The following is an 8,512-nucleotide window of genomic DNA, read 5'->3' on the forward strand; positions in this document are numbered from 1 at the left end:
TTCCATGCGCAAACATGGCTGACTTTATCTCAAGCATGTTCACATTTAAAGTAAACATCTTGCCATTTCTGTTACCCGTTTGCAACCAAGCGACACTTATTTTTGAAGTCTTCCATAAAACATCCTTGAGGATTAAACCTCACTTACAGAGACCACCCTGCTCAACCATATATCCAATAGAAACCAGGTTCTTTGTACTATTTGAAACATGAAGTACATCAGCCAAGTACTTCATTTTGCCATCTTGTATAGACAATGGCACTTTACCAACATGCGCAATGGGATGCGCAATATTATCACATGTTTCTACATAACCTGATTTTTTCATTTTTTGCATATCTCTAAACCCCTAAGCATGACTGGTCATGTGGTTAGAGGCGCCAGGATCCACATACCATATATCTTAAGATCCTGACACATCCCCTATTATGGAACTAAGCATGTGCTACATGACAAAACCTCCATGTTTGCTAGATGATACATAGTTACCTTGCAACTTCTCACTTTTAATGTCGTTCTACTTTTTGTAGCAATTCTTTGCCACCATGAGTCGTGGTTTGCCAGATTGATAGCACTTTATGCTATTTGCATTTTGATTTCTTTGCCAACCACCTCGGACTCTTTGGCTCCCCTTGCCTTTAGACTGGCCTCTTCCACCTGTGTATGATTGCTGCTGTGAATCATTGGATTGTTGTTGTCCAGAATTCTGATTTCCTTGTCGGCCACCACCACCTTGGCCTCGACCACGTCCTCTACCTGAATTAGAGTAGAAGGCCTATTTCGATGTCTTCTTGATTTGTGAAGAATAATCCTCACCCTAAAGCCTTTTCTTTTATGATCAACATAGATATCAAGTCCTGAAAGTTAGGAATATTCTCCCTAATTGCAATGGAGGTCTTGAATGTCTTGTACTCTTTGCCAAGCCCATTCAGACAGACACTCACCAAATCGTCATCCTCCAATGATACATTGATAGACCCAAGGCATTCAACAATGCCCTTGATCTTTAAGGCATATTCATTGATGGACATGCTTTCTTTTCCACAGTATGCAACTCTTTCTTTAACTGCAACTTCCTTGCCTTTGTGTTAGTTTGGAACATCTAAACCAGATTCTGCCATGCAACTTCTGGAGTGTTTGCATTGTATATGTCCTATCATACTGTCACAGACACTAATTAAAAGCCAATACATGACTTTTTTTGCACCCTGATTCCAATCCTTAAATGCCTTTATATCTATAGGAGTGGCATTCTCCTCAGATAACTCTGAAGGCTCCTTGTTGTCTCCTTTTACATAATCCCAAAATCCCTTACCCATTAGGAAATTGGTCATTCTGAACTTCCAGGCATGGAAGTTATTCTTATCCAGCTTGTCACCAACACTTTGATTAATTCTGTTAGACATGTTTTCCTGCAACAATCAAATAACCTGCAAACACACAACTTCTATATGCAACCTATAATATAGCAATATCTCTTATAACTGTTAGAGCGGTACTTTAACATAGCCTATGTGTTACCAAATGTGACCAGAGTACATGTACATAAACGCAGTATCAACAATACATGTGAAACCCCCTGTCTGCACTTCCAAAATGCACTACTACACTGCAATAACCGGATTTCGAGCAGAAACAGTTCTCTACCAGAACTTCCAGAAAACTACCAAAAATACCCTAGAGTGACGAAACGGGGTCCATAACGTGCATGAAACGCGAGTTTGGCTGAAAAAAGAAGTCAACTAAGATAGAATACCTACCCTCCTGTAGCTTTTCTCCCATGAAGACAGCTTCTCAATCGGAGATGTATAGCTCCTAGAGCTACTGAGGGGGTGTTGTACCTAAACCAAGAAGGGGAAAGAGATGATGGTGCTCTTACCCGTGTAGTACCAATTCCTTCCTTGCTTGTTCTTGCCTCTTGCTTGCCTCCTTAGCTCTCACATGAACCAGGCTATGATACCATAAAGAGAATGTGGGGGAGAGGGAGAGCTTCAAACCCTAGTAATAAGCAAACACACACACACACAAGGGAGAGCAAGACATGAGAGAGAGATGGATAGCTAAAGTTTCTTCTATCTTCTTCTTCTTCTCTACTCAACCAACATAACATAAAGATAAGAGTACACACTATATGGGTTAGTACTCAACTACTACAACATACAAGGGTCGGTCCATAATGTGAGCCAGACTAGATGACCTAGTGCTATAACTATGCCAGTCTCTAGTAATCCAAAATGGCTGTCACATAGCCTGTCATCCCACTGGCCGCATATCACCCATAATCTCACCAACCATGCCAGTGGTGTAGATGCAGAAGCTATCACCAAGGTGGGTCATCAAAGTCCGCATCTCAACAGTAGCACAATTGCAATGTGCATGGAGTGTAAGGGTGTAGGGTTAGAGTGGACACACTCGCCGTGTCCCACTCTATAGTGCATTGGGAAGCTTTCATCCATGCTTGGTAGGAATGACTTGTTCCTTCATGACCAAAACATGGCTATTGGCCTGTTTGCACCATAGATGATATTTTTTAGAATGCTTGTTACCAAACTTAGGTTTTCCCAATTGGTTTCATACATTAAAAGAGAGTAAATTGTGACTTTCTGTAATATCAAGCAATGCATTTTAGATCACTTTACCATAAGGGCTGGGTATTTTAACTTGTATTTTGAGAGGTTCAATGTGATCTTCTGTTTCTTCAACAGCCTCTCCTACATAAGCTTGTAAAGTTTTCAAGCTTTCTTTGCATCACTGCCAAAGTTTAATTTTTCTGGCTCGAGCTTCCTCTCAAGCTTGAATTTTCTTTTGAGCATCTCTTTCTTTTGTAACTTGCTTATCATGGGAAGCACATAATGCTTCCTTGGTGAGAGGACCATAGTATTTTTTGAATTTACTCTCATTTAAGAAGCTAATGGTTTCAACTCCATCTAGCGTTTCCACACATATTGTCCCTTAAGGCATAATCTCACATACCTTGAATGGTCCTTTCCCCATATATTTAAGCCTTTTCTTTTCCTTCATTGTCTCGATAGGCATGACCAAAACATGGCTCTGTTTGCACCATAGATGATAGTTTTTAAAATGCATGGCACTTTGGTATTCTTGTTATTGATGACTTTTACTCTCAAAGGAGAAGTTACCAAACTTAGTTTGTCCCAATTGGTTTCATACATTAAAAGAGAGTAAATTGTGACTTTCTCCAATATCAAGCAATGCATTTTAGATCACTTTACCATAAGGGCTAGGTAATTTAACTTACATTTTGAGAGGTTCAATGCGATCTTATGTTTCTTCAATAGCCTCTCCTACATAAGCTTGTGTAGTTTTCAAGCTTTCTTTACATCACTGCCAAAGTTTAATTTTTTTGGCTCGAGCTTCCTATCAAGCTTGAATTTTCTTTTGAGAATCTCTTTCTTTTGCAACTTGCTTATCATGGGAAGCACATAATGCTTCCTTGGTGAGAGGACCATAGTATTTTTTGAAATTACTCCCATTTAAGAAGCCAATAGTTTCAACTCCATCTAGAGTTTCCACATGTATTATCCCTCAAGGCATAATCTCACATACCTTGAATGGTCCTTTCCCTGTATATTTAAGCATTTTCTTTTCATTTTAGACCTCGTACATAAGTTGAATATCTCCAATGTTAAGTTCCTTATCTTTTGACATGTTTGTCAAACCATATTTTCCTTTTGTTTTTCTCAATTAGCATAGTTTGCATTGCTAGTTCTCTCTCCTCTCAAGTCATTCCAATGTGAATAAATGTTCAGCTAATTCATTATCCCTAATATTTTCAATTATATCCAATCTTACCACCATGAACTCCCAAGGCGTCACTACCTCAATTCCATAAACCATCTTAAAGGGTGTGCACCCACCAATCGCAACCTTTTATGTAGTGTGATAGGCCCATAAATCTGTTATTGTGAGTTCAAGCTCCCAGCCATTGCATTGAGATTCTATTATCTTAGTAAGTACAGATATTAATACCTTGTTTTTTCTCTCTGCTTAACCATTGGCCGACTTGCGATGTGAGAACATGAGAGTGCTAGTGAGATATTTGATTCACAACATTGGTAAAATGACTCCCTCGATCACTCACTATCTCAAATGGGTATCCAGAGCATGCTATGATGTTCTCATAAAGAAATTTAGCAATTGAATAAGCATATTCCTTCCTTGAAGCTCTTACTTCAGTCCATTTGGTAATGTAATCTTTTGTGACAATGATATATCTTCCTTGTGTTCTTCCTGTAGGATTATTTGGTCCAACATAATCTAGATCCCATTTTTCAAAAGGTTGGTCAACTTGAACAAGATTCAAGGGCATCATATTCTTCCTTTATGGTTTGGCACAATGTTGGCACTCATCATAACCTTTGACAAAGAATGAAGAATCTTTGAAGAGAATCAGCCCACCATAATTCCAATTAGAGTATTTTCTTAGCTGTGATTTTTGTTGCAAAATGTCCACCAGGCTACCCCTTGGTGCACTTATTCCAAGATGTACGAGTATTCATCCTCCATGGGGCACCATCTTAGTATATCATCTTTGCCTCTCCTATAAAGGCTTCTAGAAATCAATTAGTAAGGCTTCGCTTCATTCAACAATTTCCTTGCTAGTTCATGCCTCAACTTTTTCAATGTTGGGGATCCATTAGCGAGAATGTTAATAATTCTCTCACTCCACTCTAGTATAGCTTCGAACCTTGAATAGTGTAGCATCAGGTGGATCGTCATCACATCAACTCTAACTAGCGCTTCACCACCATTAGGTATACATGATAGATGATCTGTGTAAGATTCCTCCCTCTAGCTTTTGAGGTGTAAAGGTGTAAGAACCTCCCCTTCTGTTCTTGTAATTATTCCCCTCTCTGAAATAAAAGAAAGATCTTGTTTTACCCTGTTTTGGCCTAGAGAGAGAAAATGTCTAGAGAGAGGTAATCCAAAATTGAGATATCTTTGGATATAAAAATCCTCCTAGTGTCTGTAATGGCTTCCCCTGAAATAGAAGTACAAAATAAATTCTCCAAAATGCATTAGGAATCAATTAAAAATGATTTAAAAGACCTTAGCCTAAGGGTCAAGATTTTCTGAAAATGCATTAGGAATCAATTAAAAATGATTTAAAAGACCTTAGCCTAAGGGTCAAGATTTTTTGAAAATTTTAGATTATTGTCTAATTAACATTCCTATGGGGGCCAATAAGATTAATCCAAGTGTTGGGATGAGATAAATCCAATGAATAAAAATAAAAAGTGACCAATATAGATCCAACTAGTACTCTAATAATCTAAACTCATTGGCCTTCATCATAGTCCTCAAATGTTACCAAACTCTCCTTTTCCTTAGCACACACATTTGATAGAATCTTAATCTTTTGTAATACATTTTCTTCCCTTAGTGACCCACAAACTATGTGAAATGATAGTTCCCAATGCATAAGATTCTTCTTAGTATGCATCCAAAATTTGTTCCAACAATCTCTATAAACCTTAGCATCAAGATTGATTCTAGAACCACTAAGGAATCATGAAGAAGATCTCCACCATGAACTACCAAACAGGAGGCAAGAAGCTTACGATGACGGGGAAGACTTGGTAGTTGTGTTAGCAGGATGTCCCTCAAGTACCCGAAGTTCAAAGGCAAGAGTGAGGAGGATCCAGATGCCCACATCTTCACCTTTGAAACTACATTCCAGGAAAACAAAGCTCCCTTAGGGTAAAAGATAAAGTATTTTTCGACACGGTTGCGTGGAAAAGGCACAAGCACTGTAAGATTCCTCCCCCACCCCCTTTTTGATGTCTAGTATCTTCCCCTGTAATCAATCCCTCTTCAGAAATATAAAGACCTTGCTTCTAACTGTTTTAGCCTAGAGAGAGAAAATTATTCTAGAGAGATAATATTCAGATTATGAATATTTTTGGATAGAAAAATAACTCATCTTATTAAAATAAGTTCCCCTGAAACAGAAATTCAAAAAGAATTTTTCAATGTGCAATTGGAATTAATTGGAAATAGGTATAAAGAACCTTAGTCTAAGGGTCTAGATTTTTAGAAATTTTTAGATTATGGTCCAATTAAGGTTCCTATGGACCAATAGCATCAATCCATGTGTAGGGAGGAGATAAATCCAATTTGAAAAAGAAGATACCCAAAAATGAGTAATTGCTCACATAAGATGAAGAGTTGAAAATGTACAAGGTTTATTAGTAAAAAAAAAACTATGACACATATGTAAGGAAGAGGAGTTCTTTAAAGGAGGTGCATATTTCACATAAGATGAAGAGTTGAAAATGTACAAGGTTTATTAGTAAAAAACTATGAGCAATATTAAAAATATGAGATATTTTAGGTATCCAAAAATGAGTAAATGCTCACATAAGATGAAGAGTTGAAAATGTACAAGGTTTATTAGTAAATAAACACATATGTAAGGAAGGGGAGTTCTTTAAAGGAGGTGTATATTTCACATAACATGAAGAGTTGAAAATGTACAAGGTTTATTAGTAAAAAAACTATGACACATATGTAAGGAAGAGGAGTTCTTTAAAGGAGGTGCATATTTCACATAAGATGAAGAGTTGAAAATGTACAAGGTTTATTAGTAAAAAACTATGAGCAATAAAATTTTGACACATATGTAAGGAAGGGGAATTCTTTAAAGGAAGTGCATATTTCACATGCTTGAATGAGTTTTAAACTCAAAAATAATGTGATATGTTTATCTCTCATCTCTCTTGAACCAAACCAAATCAAAATGGAACCAAACCGAATCAAAAAGTAACCAAACTAGGTCAAAATCTAGTCCCAATTCAACCAAACTGACTTGGAAAATTCTAGAATCAGTTTGTTTGGTTAGGAGCTCAATTTTTCCTATAAATAGAAGCCTTCCCTTGTTGAAAAAGATATAGAGTCTTATGCCTTGTTACTCTACTCCACCTAAGCCAAAATATATAGAGTCTTATGCCTTGTTACTCTACTCCACCTAAGCCAAAATATATAGAGTCTTATGCCTTGTTACTCTACTCCACCTAAGCCAAAATATATAGAGTTTTATGCCTTGTTACTCTACTCCACCTAAGCCAAAATATATAGTGTCTTATGCTTTGTTACTCTACTCCACCTAAGCCAAAATATATAGTGCCTTATACATTGTTACTCTACTCTACCTAAGCCAAGAACTGTGAATTCTTTAATAATTCACTAGTTTTTGATACTTCTCTCTTTCTTCAATCCCCATTGGTGGCTCCATCAACATACTAAACCAATTGATTGGTGGGGGAGCCTCTACCGTGAATAAAGAATCAAGCAAATTATAAGGTAAGTATATTGAATTTTGATCTTTTCTATAATTACTCAATGATTCTCTCTTCTCAACCCCTCTCAAGCTTGAGAAGTTTAATTGGTATGGTTTTTTAAGTGCTATTGAAGTTAATTGGTGAATAGTAGTGAAGAGTTACATAATTTAATAAATGCTATAGAAGTTAATTTCCATTTATGTTTAAATTCTAATGGTTTTTATGTAATTTCTCTCTCTTACTCAAGAAATGGTCATACTCATGAACCATTCTTAATCCAAATGAAGCTTTTCATAAAGCTTTTCCTTAATCCAAGATTAAGCTATGCTTGAGGTCAAATTAATGGCTTTTTTCTATGCTTTTAGTTTATGTATATTGATGATTCAATCCATTATGGATTGATGATCCAATTAGAGACCATTCTAATTATTTTCCAATTAGAGACCATTATGGATTGATGATCCAATTAGAGACCATTCTAATTATTTCTTTAATAATGAGCCTTATCCCTTAGAAAAAATTGAGATTTATCAGTCATAGTAGCGGAGCTATGGCAAAATTTTTATAGAATTTACGCATAAAATAATTTCATTCAAAGCATAAAAAGAGGAATTCCTACCATATTCTAGGAACTATCATCCTAATGGATGTTGCATGTAGATGTAGAGGTATGGATGTGAGTGTGAATGTGGAGGTGGATGTATGCATGGAGATGTGGATGTATGCATGTAGAAATAGATGTGTTGATGAGGATGTAAATGGAGATGTGGATGGATGTATGTAGATGTAGATGTATAGATGTAGATGTGAATGGAGATATGGATGTATACATGTAGATGTAGATGTATAGATGTAGATGTGAATAGAGATGTGGATGTATACATGTAGATGTAGATGTATAGATGTAGATGTGGATGTGGAAGTGGATGGATGCATGTAGATGTAGATGTATAGATGTAGATGGGAATGGAGATATGGATGTATGCATGTAGATGTAGATGTATAGATGTAGATGTGGATGTGGAGGTGGATGGATGCATGTAGATGTAGATGTATAGATGTAGATGTGAATGGAGATGTGGATGTATGCATGTAGATGTAGGTGTATAGATGTAGATGTGGATGTGGAGGTGGATGTATGCATGTAGATGTAGATGTATAGATGTGGATGTGAATGTGGAGGTGGATGTATGCATATAGATGTAGATGTA

Source organism: Cibotium barometz, chromosome 62, assembly GCF_041138505.1.
Source record: "Cibotium barometz isolate CiBa-2024 chromosome 62, ASM4113850v1, whole genome shotgun sequence".
NCBI lineage: Eukaryota > Viridiplantae > Streptophyta > Polypodiopsida > Cyatheales > Cibotiaceae > Cibotium > Cibotium barometz.